The sequence below is a fragment of the Erithacus rubecula genome (genome assembly GCF_903797595.1).
Source record: "Erithacus rubecula genome assembly, chromosome: 9".
NCBI lineage: Eukaryota > Metazoa > Chordata > Aves > Passeriformes > Muscicapidae > Erithacus > Erithacus rubecula.
Genome location: NC_136660.1, coordinates 10,967,085 through 10,981,023, shown reverse-complemented (window position 1 = coordinate 10,981,023; position 13,939 = coordinate 10,967,085). Strand labels below are relative to the sequence as shown.

Genomic DNA, 13,939 nt, shown 5'->3' with positions numbered 1-13,939 from the left:
CTTTTGAAAAAGCAACAAAAATGCACTTACTTAATTTGTTGGGATATTTTTTTATGGTGGCTGCCCATTAGAAGGCTCTGTGGATTGTCCTCTTCCCTCCCATTAATACAAATACAGTTACTGTGCTATGGTTGAGAATAATTGTTCTGCTTCCCTGCAGGGATTATGCACTAGTTAATCATGCAATAGCAGTGTCCCTAAGATATACTTTCCAGGATGATAATGTGGTTCCAGTTGAAGCATTCCTGCCTTGGAAGGACTCAATATCTGTGTGTCTGTGCTAGTTTACAACAACAAGGGAAGCCTTACCTTCATTATGTTTTTCATAAACAAGTGTGTGTGGATAGGTGTTTGCACACTTGTTTATACATGTGAGTGTTTTTATATATAAATCAGAAGCCTTTCTCCGGTGGGCAATAAAGAAATTACTGGGAGAAGCTTAATCCTGTTGCCAGTGTATGGAAGTCAATCTGAAGCCAGCAAGGGCACACACAGTACTACATCTTTTCAAATAATTCCACTGTAGTTTAATTGACATGACTCTAAGGCCATGTTTTGAATTTAAATATGATTCTAATCCTTAACTCTTTTACTTATGTATTCTAGCTGGTCATCCAAATATTCCTTGTAGCAGCAAATGTATAAACTCAGAACAATCTAACTTTCCTTGGCTCTGGTTTCCTGCTGACACTTGTGCATGCCATTTCTTAAATATGCAGTTTCTGCTTTTTTCGCTTTGACAGGCTGTTTTGTCAGTTTTAAGTTTCGTATTTCCTCAAATCTTTCTGAAGGCAGATGTAGTTTTCAGTAATACTCTATCATAAGGGAGCTTAAAAACATAAAACCAAAGTGACCATTACCCTAATGGGAACTGAAGTGCAAGTAACTATATCACAATGTTATTGTGATTTCTTCTATGCCAGTCATATGTGTGGTCAGTATACGTGTGTGGAGTGCAAAGGAGAAAGTAGTTTTAGAACTGAAATATGCAGAACCTGCAAATGTTTCAAGACACATTCAATTCCTTCTTCACAAAGTTTCTTTATTCTCTTTCTCCTTAGGATAATGTACAATCTAACATAACCACAGCTTAAATTAGGCAGGTCTCAAGTAGGAAAATGTATGGAAATACATATTTGAAGGCACCTGTTCTTTTGCCTCCCACCACCTCCTTTTTTGGAATGTTTTAAAGGATTTATAAAGTTCTTAAGAATGCTTTCCTATGTGGTATAGAGCACTCCTTGCAATAATAACTTCTCCAGTGCCTACAGTTACTCTGCTATCACAGTTGTTACAGGTGTTTGTTAAGGACTGAGTCCTGTGATAAGAATTTTAGTGTTGCATGTATTCTAGACTACTTTCTTCATCCATAGACATGAAATATGGCACTTTCTCATTTGATTGTACTCTGTAATTTAGAAAATTACAATTTTCTAAATTACAATTTAGAAAAAGTTCCGTGTGTGTGAATTAATCTTAACACTCAATACTCTAAAACCAGAAGAATCAAGTGTGCTAAATGAAACACTTTCCCTGTAAAAGCTGATTCATGATTTTGTCCAAGCTGTTTAAACACCTATTTTGCATATTCTCAACATATTCTTTATATTGTCCAGTACATTTTAACAGAGCTGTTGCTGTTGCATCCTATACACACCAAAACTGATCAAAATACATCAAAATCCTTCCAAAATATTGGGGGTGGCAGGGGAGAGGAGGGCTCTGTGAGGATGGAGAGAGTATATTCTGAACACTTAAAGATATATAAATATATGTTGTATACATATGGACTCCTCTCTCATCTCTCCCTTTACTCTGGTGATGGCATGTGAGGTGATTTCTGTGATAGAGGAAACCTCTGAGGCTTCTGGTAGGTGTAAAAACAGAGTTTTCTCTGTAGTGATAGCCTAGGATAGCAGCACTTCACTTGTAGGTCAAAAAAAGTGTTTTGCCACTGGTAGTCAGTGGTGTTTTCTGCAATAGCTGATCCCTCTCTCTTGGCTCTCCACCAGGGGTTTCCTTAGTACATGATGTACAGGTGACTGAATCAAATTGAGTCAACACAAAAAAAACCAGTATTTGCTCACTGGGAATTTTTTTTTGTGAGTATTGTAGCTGTGCACGATAAATACGTGATTTTTTAAAAAATTATTTTTAATATACGGATCTTAAAGCACATCCAGAAGAAGAGTTAATATAACTTTTCCTGCCTGATGTACTTACAAAGAGGTCATGACATTGGGCAGATGTAGCAGTGAAGACAGCAGTATAAGCTCCTCTGAAGTATGGGTTTGGCATAGGACAAAAGACATATAGTGAATCAATCTTTGTCCAGTTAACCATGTGCTAAAACTGGTGGCCTGTTGATGTACTTGTCACAGTATTCAAGACTAGATCTGTCATTAGCTGTCTTGCACTTCACAGTGCACTGACATGCTCCTGTGAGCACAACTGAAATTCTGAATTTATAAGGAAGGCTGGTGATATGGAATATGGACTGGAGTTCATTTACATGGTAAAGGGAGGAGTAGGGACAGTAATTAAAATTATAGTATTTTGTGTGATGCATCTTTCTGGGAAAAGAGCCTTCTGCAGTGTTCCCATTCATCACAGCTGAATAAAATCATGGCAAGGTGAAGTTTTATAAAAATTCATTCTTTATTTTAAACAGCAAAAGTTACTAGAAAAGCGTAGAGACAACAATTAATATTAATCAGAGAAGGGATGTTCAGTGCATGACGATTTTCCATTCCTTGCTTCTGCATTTTTTCCCATCCAGCTGAAGTGATTTTAGATGCATCTTTATTTCAGAAGCAATTTAAACACAGATTTATAAGTTTATTTGTGGCTCAGGTTAATTAAAGGCCAGTATTTTGGGAGGGATTAAGGGGCATGTGCAGTTTCCATGGGATGAACCTCAAAAAGGTACCAGTGATTTATCTATTCATACTCATGTGTGTGTGTGCATATAAGGTATGGTACTTAAACATCTATTACAGAAAACAGCACCCTGGAGACTTGAGTAATAGATCATTTTAATGTATGAATAGGTTACATCCCTAACTACTAGTTGGGAAGGGTTACTTCATATGGGAAGGGGGCTAAAGTAAATGGCCAAGAAAATTTATAGTGTTGCAATTCAACAAAAATATTGATTAGAAGATGAAGAACTCAATTTTTATAAACTTAATCAACACTGATTGTTTGATTTCAGCTAGTAGTCTGTCAGGGAGAAATAAGAGCTTTGAGCCTTGAGTGGTGCAGGGGGGGAAAAGAGCTGGCAATATTCTAGGGGAAAAAAAGTACCAAAAAACCTAAATCCAAAAGCACTAATGTAACTTTCCAGAAGATTCAAAGACTAAATATTTAAAAGGGGATATAAACTGCCTAGGTTTTGTTTTGTTTGCACTGCCATATATTTCCCTGACTGGAAATTATATTTCAACCAGCAACTGCTGTATTTATTGGCTTATATTTTATTTTGCTAATATTCTGCTAGTGTCCTGTATTTCCATAGTAATCATGTAATAATCTGTTCCACAAAATAGTGGGTTGCCAAGATCCATTTAGAGCTGTGAGTGCTGTGGCCAAAGGTCAGTGTTGGGGGAGCTCTGCTCCTCAGTGTGCAGGTGCCACTTGCATCACAGCCATTAACCATGAAACTAAAATCAATTTCACTGCATCTTTGCAAGCTGGCAAATGTAGAGCCACCTCAGCAGGAAAAAAAAAAACAAAAAAAAAAAAAAACTGGCACATTTGGTGTGCCTCTATAAAGAGCTGGACAGGATCTGAAAGGAGTTTTGGAGAGCCTGTAACTCTGGTTGTGTCTCCAAAACCAACAGTTGTATTGTCTCTGCTGCCACCCTTCAGGTCTTCTCTGCTGCCTTTTTATGCTGTTTTTGAATGACTTGCCAACAACTGTTTGATGAATTTGCTTCATGCAATGGGGTTTACAGTGGTATCAGAAAGGTATCAGAGTATGGGCTTCTCATCCTGGATTTAAAATTACAACGTGTGGCTCCTCCTCAGTGCATGATCCACTATGACTGTATGCTTTCACTGCCATGCTACAGGTTCTGCTCTACCTCCTTGTTGAAAAATTGACTTGTCTTCTCTCTGACACCAGTGAAGGAAGGAAAGGTTTTAAAAAGCTTTTCTTCCTTAACTTGAGATGTCTTATGAGGAAGATGGCAATGTGTTTCAGGTAATTTAGTGAAAGTGCATCCAAGTAATTGATGTATCAGTTTTGACAAAACAGTTGCATACCAGTCATTTGCCACAACAGTCTTGCTTACTTTAAATCAAAGTCTAATTCTTGGTGAATTTAACAATAGGGAATAAAACTCCTAAACCTCCTTGGCCCTTGGGTACAGTTTAAGTTACTGTTTAAGATGAAGTTGTGTTTAGTTCTTTGTATGACTCAGTAGTTATTTTTTCTTCAGAAAATTGTATCCTTATTGCTTCCATTCTTCAGAGATTTACAAGCAAGGTGGTATAATGTTCTGAAGTACCCATGAATGGCTCAGCTTCCCAAGATTCTGTCATACATGTCATAAGTAGTCATCTTTTACCTGAGCGCGTCATGTGCTTCCAAGGCTGAAGGCTTCCTGCCTTGACACAGCCATGTGGAGCAAGAAGGAAGCTGTAATTTTGCCTGGAGGACTTTTCCCTTTAAAATAGTCCTTGGAGTGGGGAGTGATCCTTGGCTCTGAAGAGCTGCTGCTGAGGTGCACCCTGCAGGACAAGGGATCTTTAGGATGCCTCTCACCCACCCTGGCTGCCAAGAAAGCTTCTCCCTGCTCTCATGGACTTTCTTGGTTGTGGGGTGACTGCTTGATCACTTCAGTTTCTTCTCTTGGACAAGACAACCACTAGCAAGTGCTTTTCATTTGCCATTTTCTTTAGAAGCTACCAACATCCCTGGAAATAACATCTGTCAGAGAGGTGGCAAGCTGGGAATTGGGTGCCTGCCCAGCCATAGCATAACAAGGCCACAGGGCACAATTGACTGGAGTGAACAAGGAAATTTCTGAGTCGTTGATCCACAAGCCTACATAAAGTGTGAAATTGGAAATGTAGCCTGTCAGAAGAAGCTAGCTATATATTTTTAGATTATCTTAAAAAAAAACCCCAGAACCCTCAACCATTGCTTGGTAGAAAATAGTCTTTGTTTCTTTTTTCTAAAGACTGTTTTGATGAGGGGTTTGTTTGTTGCTGTTTGGAGGGATTGATTGTTTTCATGGGGGGGGGGGGGGGGGGGGTGGTTGTTGGTTGTTTTGTTTTTTTAAATTATTTTCTACCGGTAATGATTGTGTGATTTCCTTTTAAAATCCTTTTAGTAGACCAGTTTCTCTTTCATGTCCCAGAGCTTTTTGTGAGCACATATACATACATAGTTGTTTATATAAGTGGTTTCAGAGGCCAGCACTAAGAAGCATTTTGCATTATATTTCTGGATGGTAGAACCAAAGACCTGGCAGGACAAGAAAGAGTGCTAAGACCTATTGAACATGCAGTGTCACCAAAATAAATGAATATGTAACTGCATCCTTTGGAGAAGTATAATCTCATCCTACTTTCTGTCTTACCTATGCTTGCAAATATCTCTTGGCTTCAATGGAATTATTTCTGTTTAGCATGTATGTGAAACCATCCTAGAGGCTATCATGTCATGTCATGTCTTTTGTCAGTTTTCCCTCTTTTTGGAGGGTTTATTACTGCACCAGTTCTATAATTCCTAAAAGAGGTTTCCTAGTGGCTGTGAAAAGTTTGTTGGAATCTGCAGAGTGCCTGCTTGAAGTAGTTTCTCATTCTGTGAATGGATTTTTCTGTCTCATTTGCCAAAAGAATATAAGAAATAAGGTGGCTAGGCTGGGACAGCACCTTTCAGCACAGCTACCCTCTTGTTTAGGCTTTCCATTCCTACTGAGAAGTAGCAACTACCTCTTGCATGAAGCATTTTGTCTTATTAAGTATGAAGAGAATATTAACTATTCAGAAACTGGAATACTGCCATCTCTGCCTGTGGAGGAAGAGAAGTGAATGCTGTTTGGGCATTGACTGCATTTTAATGTTTGCAAACCTCTTCAAATCTGGGAGATTATCTTTTGTGCTGTGTGCCAGTCTTCTGCCAAAGCCTTTCAGTAATTCATTCTTTCTCAGCAATTTTATTCTCTCTCAGAATAAAATTAAGGTGATGAACCCTACCTATAATTTTCTTTTTTAAGCCATACAGAATTTGAGAAGTGTTTCTATATTGCAGATATGAAATAAATGTGGACCAATGTTTCACAAACTACTATTTAATAACATCTCTCTCTTAAGGAAAAAGCCCCTTCACCTTTACTACATGTTTAGTGTCAGTAATGGCAATTGCACAGGATTTTTAAAATTATTTTCCACGACTCTGACTAAGGAGTAAGCAGATCATTCCTGTAGGGTCTGTTAACTCCCACACAGATTTGAGAACAAAGTACAGTTACAGACCTTCCATTTGTCTCTCAGATGAGAAACAAAACTAGAGTTCCAAGTCCACCTGGTGGTTTAAAGAGTTGGCCAATATAAATGGAAGCTAATGAGTTGTGCTGCTATTTTGGTAGGAATTAAAAAGTGAATCAGATCATAAGGCGTTTCCTACCATCTCTTATGAGTTTCCCTATTTTTCATTGTTGAGGGCAAATTTTTTTAACTGGTAGTCCTGTAAATACTCTGTATTCTTGGCAGCAAACTAATTAACTAGAAAAATCTAGAAATTTATGACCTAATGTCCTACTTTATTGCTTCACCAAAGCACATTAAAATGAGTTTCACAAGAATAAGACCAATCCAATTTAAGTATAAAGTTTGTTCTGAAGAGCAAACATTACTGTTTAATTAAAGTTGGTAAATTTATTTAAAAAAAGAAAATGTCAATGAGATGGCCTCTAAATGAACTTATTCATTCAAATAGTGAACTTCTAATATATATTAAATTAAGGATAAATAACAGGAGAAAGGACATTTGCTGAGAAAAGTTTTGACATTTCTTTCATTGTGTACCAGCAGTACTTGTACTCTTTAGCACATGAAGGGAGAAAAATTGTTTTTCCAAACATAAAGCTATTTACTGCAATTATAATCTAGATAGAAAATCAACAAGATGCCAATGGACGTCCTTGTAATTTTATTTAAACTTTTTCTTCTAACTTTTTTTTCTTATGTATGCAGCTGAGCTAAAGTTTATTTGTGCACATTGCTAGCCCATAGACTTCAGTGCTTCTATAAATATTAATTTTAATACTATCACAGTGTTTTCAGTATTGCTGGTTCATGTAGGAAATTATGTTCTTCATAAATTACATCATTTTTGTTATTAGCCTCATTTAAATAAGTAGATTTGTCTGGATTTTAAAATGTTCAGTTTTGCTTGAGAAGTTAAGCAATAATACTAATTTCTATTATTTATCCCTTTTCCAATAAAATATGAGACATTCTGCAGATGCAGAGCAAAACTGCCCCTTGCCTCAAATACTTTATAACTTAGGCTATTATAACTTATGTTATTTTCAGTTTTAAGCTTCTCAGAAAATATTGAAGTAATTTTTCCAGAATAAAACATTTCCAGCTTGTTTCACAAATTCAGCTAAAGACTTTCTCAGAGCTAGCTGAGTTCTGATAGTAAAATTATTTCTAGCATGAGTTCAAACAAAAATGGCAATGCACAGGGCCATGTGAAGGTTTTTTTGGGGTTGTCTTGTTCTCATATCCACTGGCATAGCACTTTTATTCAGGTGATCAACTGGGCCTGTTGAGATTTTTGATACTTTTATATATATATTTATCATTTCATCCTTATAATCCATAGAGTTTCCTCTTTGAAGGACAGAGAGTCAAATTCCAACAGCCTTACAAGAAGACCATCTAATACATGTCAGATAGAAGAGAGAGGTGTATGGACCCTGGCTAAGATATTCATTTATTGTTGCAATGATTCATCATTCTGTCTGATCTTGCCCTCTTAGGGTCCATGTCATTAATGAGCATTGGCATGACACAAAATCAAAACTAATTTCATTTTGTAAGGGACACCCACAGCTGTGACTCTTGCTGTAAATATGATCATGTTGTTTTTCTGTCACAATGATGAGTAGATGTATGTAATGTTAATAAGATAGCCTTTCTAGCAGTGATAAGGGAGAAATTGTATTGTGTAAAGCTTGGAGTTTATATGAATGGGCCAGGAGAGAGATTTCTAGCTATTCATCATATTAAGATGGTTCACAAATCAGGTGGAGTGTTCTTTGCCTAATTTGAAACTGTTGGATTAAATATTTAAAAACCTAAAATCAATACTATGAATCATGAAGGAAGCCTACTATAAAGCTTTTCTACACAGGAGTAGGAGGACAGCTCTGGAACTAAAATCATGAACAGGATTTATCAGTACCTTTCAGTTATTTTTTCAGTACTTTTGTGAAAGAAAGAGTGCTCTGTGATTACCGTGTCACAATGGCAACACAAGCAACAGAAAGGTTTAAAGACAAAGATATCACATCCCCTTTGATAAAATCATCATTGAAATGTGATAAAGGGAATTTATCCCTCAGTTCTTGAGGTAGTTTATTATGGAGTCTCCTATCATCAATGGGGGAATTACTATGTTATAGCACAGAGAGGGGCAGAAACAGAGAGAACAGCCTCTCCTCTGATCCCACAATCACAGTTGGCTGCCAACTTTTCTTCTTTTCAGTGATGAATCTACATGGGAAAGACTTGCTTTTTCTGTGCAAAACTTTCTCTCACATGCTGCATGACAGTTGTGTCAGCATTAAGCACTTTAGATAATATAATCAAATCAAATCTGAATCTCCCTGTTCTTTCACTGGACTAGTCTTGTACTCAAACCTAAATTAGGCTGGATTATTAAACCTGCTTGGATTGTTCTCTAATGGAAACAGATCCATTTTGGTTGCTTTTTTTTTTCTTGAATATGATGAATTTATTGATTCTATGTAGTATTATTTATGTTTCATTTTGGTTTTTTGCTTATTATCAATATTTCTGACCCTAATGTAGAATGGTTTGGCACCTGAATAGGTCAGGTGACAGACAGCAAACACACCCACAAAAAGGCAAGCAAAAACTCCAACAAACAAACAAACAAGCAAGCAAACAAAAGGAATAAAAAACAAAGAAAACCACCACATAAAAAAAAAATCTACAAGCAACCACCCCACACCCAAAACAAACACCAAATATCAACTCAACAGCAGCAAAGCCCCTAATTTTTCCTCTTCATTAAATTCATCCTGTCTGCATTCCATTCTTGTGCTCTTTCTCATTTGCAGTTTGTGGCTGAAATGAAGTGTTGGAAGCAATTGCTTCTGTTAATTCTCTGATTACATTTCCACTCTGATAGCATTTCCATTCTTTCTCTCTGTTGTACCTCAACCAAAGGTTTGACTTCAAAACCTTTGTAACCATTATGAAAAATTAAAAGGCATCATTTTGATAGGTCAGTATTAACTATTTCAATCCCACCCCTTACTTTTTTCTGGTTATTGCTGCAAACAAAAACTAGCATTTGTCTCAACCCTCTATAAAAAAGAAAAGAAAAAAAATCTGGGAAGGAAAGTTTTTTTGTTTTCCTGGAACTCATAAAGTTTAGAATTCTCATGTAGAAGCAACCATTAAGACATTTTATCTAGGCCATGGAAAAGGTATTCTTGTCAAGCAGTTTAATTTTCTCTCCAATGTACTATGGTCTTGTCAAACAGGCTATTGATTACCATGATATAGACAAACAAAATAACTATTTAGCTTCTAATATAAAAAGGCTGTAATTACCTAGTAAGTCTGAGACCTGAAAATTTACGCTAAAGAAAATGTTCTGGATCTGTGGTTTGTACTTCTGGAGTTGTAATGACAGTGTTCATTAGAAGTCATTCTTGATCTTTAAGTGTTTAAGGATTGGTTTTACAAGTTTAAGCTATCAAATGTTTAATGAATAACTGAGTAGAATGATAGTGGCATAATGGTCTATAGAACCCCAAAACTTTCAGAAAAAAACTTGAAGAGTGTGATAGATGAGAAAGTGTGAAGGTAGAGTAACATGATGTAACTTGTTCAGTTCTGTACCAGCCCTGTTCTATTAGACTGGCTTCTGGAAACTAAAATTTTAAGCCTGACTCTGATCATAAGTGTTCATCCCAGGAGAGATGCATTACTGCTCTTTTCAGGCTTCTGTCTGTGTGAACATCATGATTGCAGGCTGGGAAACTGGGAAGCACCATTTAGTCACAGTGTGCACAGGCACAGTGGGGAAAGAAGCACCCATCTCTTCCCCCTACAGCTGAAAACATCCATGCTCATCAGCACCATCAAGCAGTGCTCGCAGTAAAACAAGGAGAGCTTTCTCTGCCTTTAGTAGTTACTGTTTGGGCAGATGCTCCTGAGGATGTTTAATATATTAACCGCTGTTAATCCTCATTCCTAAGGATTTCAGTTTTGAGTGATTCTAGTGGTCTTAGCCTGTACTCCACAGGAATTGTTCACAATTTTTGGAACATGGTACATAGGCATTTTTCAGATTCTCTTGTCTTCCTCCCCCATCTGATTCATGTTTTTTGAGAAGGAATTCTATTCGATTCTTCAGCCTGCTGTGCCCTGCCAGGACAAGGAATGACACTCATGCTTGTTTCCTTTCATGAGGCAAGTCCATCACTCTGCACTGTCTCTTTTTAACCTGAGACCCTGAAGATGAAAATAAAGACCAAGGGCTACATAGCACCCTCCTGTTCTCCCAAGTGTGACATTCTCTCCATGTCATGACACAGAGAATAAAGCACAGGGCAAAGTCTGACAGTTTGTAACAGGCAGCTCTCCAGGCACTAAATCCCCTTGCATGGGCCCATGGCTGAGGTGGCCAGCCTGCTCTAGGACTTACACAGAGCTATAAAAAGCAATTTCTAAGGTCACATTTGTTTTCATTTGGGACATATTAACTATTAAAAATATTTTTATTTAATATTTTCCCTTACTCCTTGATCCATTTACATGGTGCAAAGAATTAAGAATATAGACCTCTAGCCAGCCAAAGTGTGTTTTCTGTTTGAGGTGCTGCTTGTCATGAGAAAAATCCAGATTGCTTGTTAGTACTGAAGCTTGAACTTCAGAGGAAACAATTACCCTTGTTAAAAGAACTCTGGTTAATGTACAGTACATAATGAGAGGACAACAGGGAGGATCATTTCACTATTTAATGGACCACGATTAAACTTAAAGAAAACTTTTGTCCTCATTTTCACCAGTGTAACACAGGCGAGGATTCTCCTCTTATGGCTGAACAAAATATGAAAGGTATAGTTCTGCAGCTGCTTTGTTTCTGTGGAAAGTTTCCTGACAGTAAAGTACTGTGCAAGAAGCAGCTGCAGAATCAGGCCCTTTGTACACATGCACTTGTAGTAATCTTAAAAGAAATAGAATGGGACCAGCAAAATGGCACTTCAGCTCAAAGAAAAATCCAACGTCTTCCATCTGCTCCCTGATCTTGCAGCTGCAGTGAATTATGATGTGCTGTCACATTTATAGGGTGATTTCATCAAGTGATTTATTTAATTAATTTAGATTTAACATTGTACAAAGGGTATGTGATAAAGTGGTGTAACTCTTTCCTCAGCCACCACACCAGCCAAGATTTATTTTGGGTATGCTCGGCCTCACTATGTCCTCCCTTGTGCTTTCCAATCTGCAGCCAAGGGAGAATTCAAAATAGATGGTTGGACCTAAAGCTGCTTAACTAACTGTGCTGTCATGGAGCAGAACTGGCAACTTGAATCTTGTGTAATGATGTTAGAGTTAAAACATCCATATATTCATCTATATTGTTTCTCTCCACCAAAGAAAAGCCACCTTGGTGTATGCCTAGTACCTTCTGAATGTGCACAATGCTGCATGCAGAAGAATGGATGCAGCTGGGGCCAGGTGGTTCCTTGGGGTGTTAACAATTTTAGGATATGCTTCTTTAATGCCCTTCTTGGATATAATCTTGAAATGGCATAGACTGCACTCCTTGACTTTGTTTCTGTAGAACAACTGAATCTATAGGTGTTAATAGATAAAACCAGTAGCATTATAAATCCACAGTTGTGGCTTGGCATACTGGTTGCAAAACTGAGGGACTCTTTCCTGTGATGGTTTCAATAATCAGAGTATATTAATAAAATGTTACTATATAATGCAGATATGGGGAAATCAAGGCACAGGTTTTGGTAACAGTTGTATGCAGACTCAGGAAGTCATGATCTCTGTGCTGAAAAACTTCATATAAAACAGGTGAGAAAATAGAACAGAAGTATTCCTAATTAAATATACTATGGTATTCATTTATATCTCTGTATGTGTGTGTCAGAGAGCAAGAATCAGGTGTTTACTTACAGCCCTTGGCTGGGTGGACGCACTCTGAGAAACCAGAGGAAGTTGCAGTTTCAAAATATTTGTCTTAATATTTCTCCAGTGTTGGCTTTGAATGAGGGTAAGGGCTATATTGAGTAAAACCCAGAAAAAATGGTTTAACTGAGTTAATGCAAAATATCTACATTTGTAACACTTATTTTGTAGTATTGATCATGCTGCAGTTATGAGCATAAGAATTCCATGATTGTCATATATAAGGAAATAAAATCAATTCTTTTTGGTGGAAGAGAGAGTGAAAACAATTAAAAAGGAACTGGATATTTATAACAATGTGTACAGAGAAGTGGTCTGGGCATCTTTTTTGTATCTCTACTTTATGAAGCCAGAGATGATGGAAATATCTTCTGTGTTGCATTTTCATTTGTCTTGCTTTGTTCTTCATGGTCCTTAAAAATATTCAACCACTTAGACTGTATTTTGATTGTTTATTTTCCTATAAATTAATATTTACTAAGAACATAGATTATTTCTATGGAATGAGAGCACAGAAATAAAATGTTTTTTTGCTAGTAGCAAAACTGTAACAGTTCAGTTAAAGTGCATGTGCTTCATCTGAAAAGCTTTGAAGTTCTGTTGGCTCTTCTAATTTCACAATATTGGATAAAATCAGTACAAAGGGAAAAGGATTAATACAGAAACTAGGCTTGCTTCCACAATTCTAGAATTAGAATTGTGACCCTAGAACTCTAAGCAGCATTCAGCAAATAAAATTGAGAAACAGCCCAATATTTTCTTGTGTTAGATGATCATAAAAGGAGTCATCATGTGGTAGCTTGCAAAAAAAAGAGTCACAACAGTGTGGGAACTATATCTTTATTTTGGAAATTATCAGAGTGATTAGAAGCTGAGAATGTCATTGAGATAATAACTCAGTTTTTATTAATCAAAAGGTGGAGATGAGAGGGAGAAAACAGCACAGTGTGTTTAGTATTTCAGAACCATGACTTATGAATAAATTACACAGAAGATCTATTTTTGTTATAATACCCATTTGTAATTATTTTTTACCTTGTGTCTACAGCTAAAAGTGGATGTTTGTGTCACAATCAAATCAGATTTGCCTTCTCTAGCAGTTTATCTGAGTTAATAAAATTCTTTTTCCCCCTTCCCCTACCAAGAGTTTGTGTAATTCTCATGTTGCAACAGACACATGTCTAAAACAAGAATTGTTTCTCTGTCACTACTGCACAGATTAACTGCTGTTCTTCTTGAGCAATTCACCTTTTGGTTCTCCAATCAATACAAAAGGCTTGGCATGGATGCTGCTGCCTTCCTCCACTGCACTCTATTTCCTGTGATTTCTACAGTAGATGGTGCTTGCCATGGACCCATGTCCTGGTTCCTCTTGCTGAGGGCATTATTTAGGCTGCCCTAGCCAAGTACATTTGAAATCAAGGATTCCTCCTTGTAAAAGCAATCTCTGGTAAGTGCTTCCAAATCTAAAGCAGCATCATGTGAGTTGGTATGGGGAAATATAGTAGAAATA

General features: G+C 37.0%; 1 protein-coding gene across 1 annotated transcript in view; it reads left to right on the top strand.

The window, feature by feature from the left end:
• RET (ret proto-oncogene) overlaps positions 1-13,939 on the top strand; it is a 289,942-nt gene that overhangs the window by 171,308 nt on the left and 104,695 nt on the right. The gene's annotated exons all lie outside the window — the stretch shown is intronic.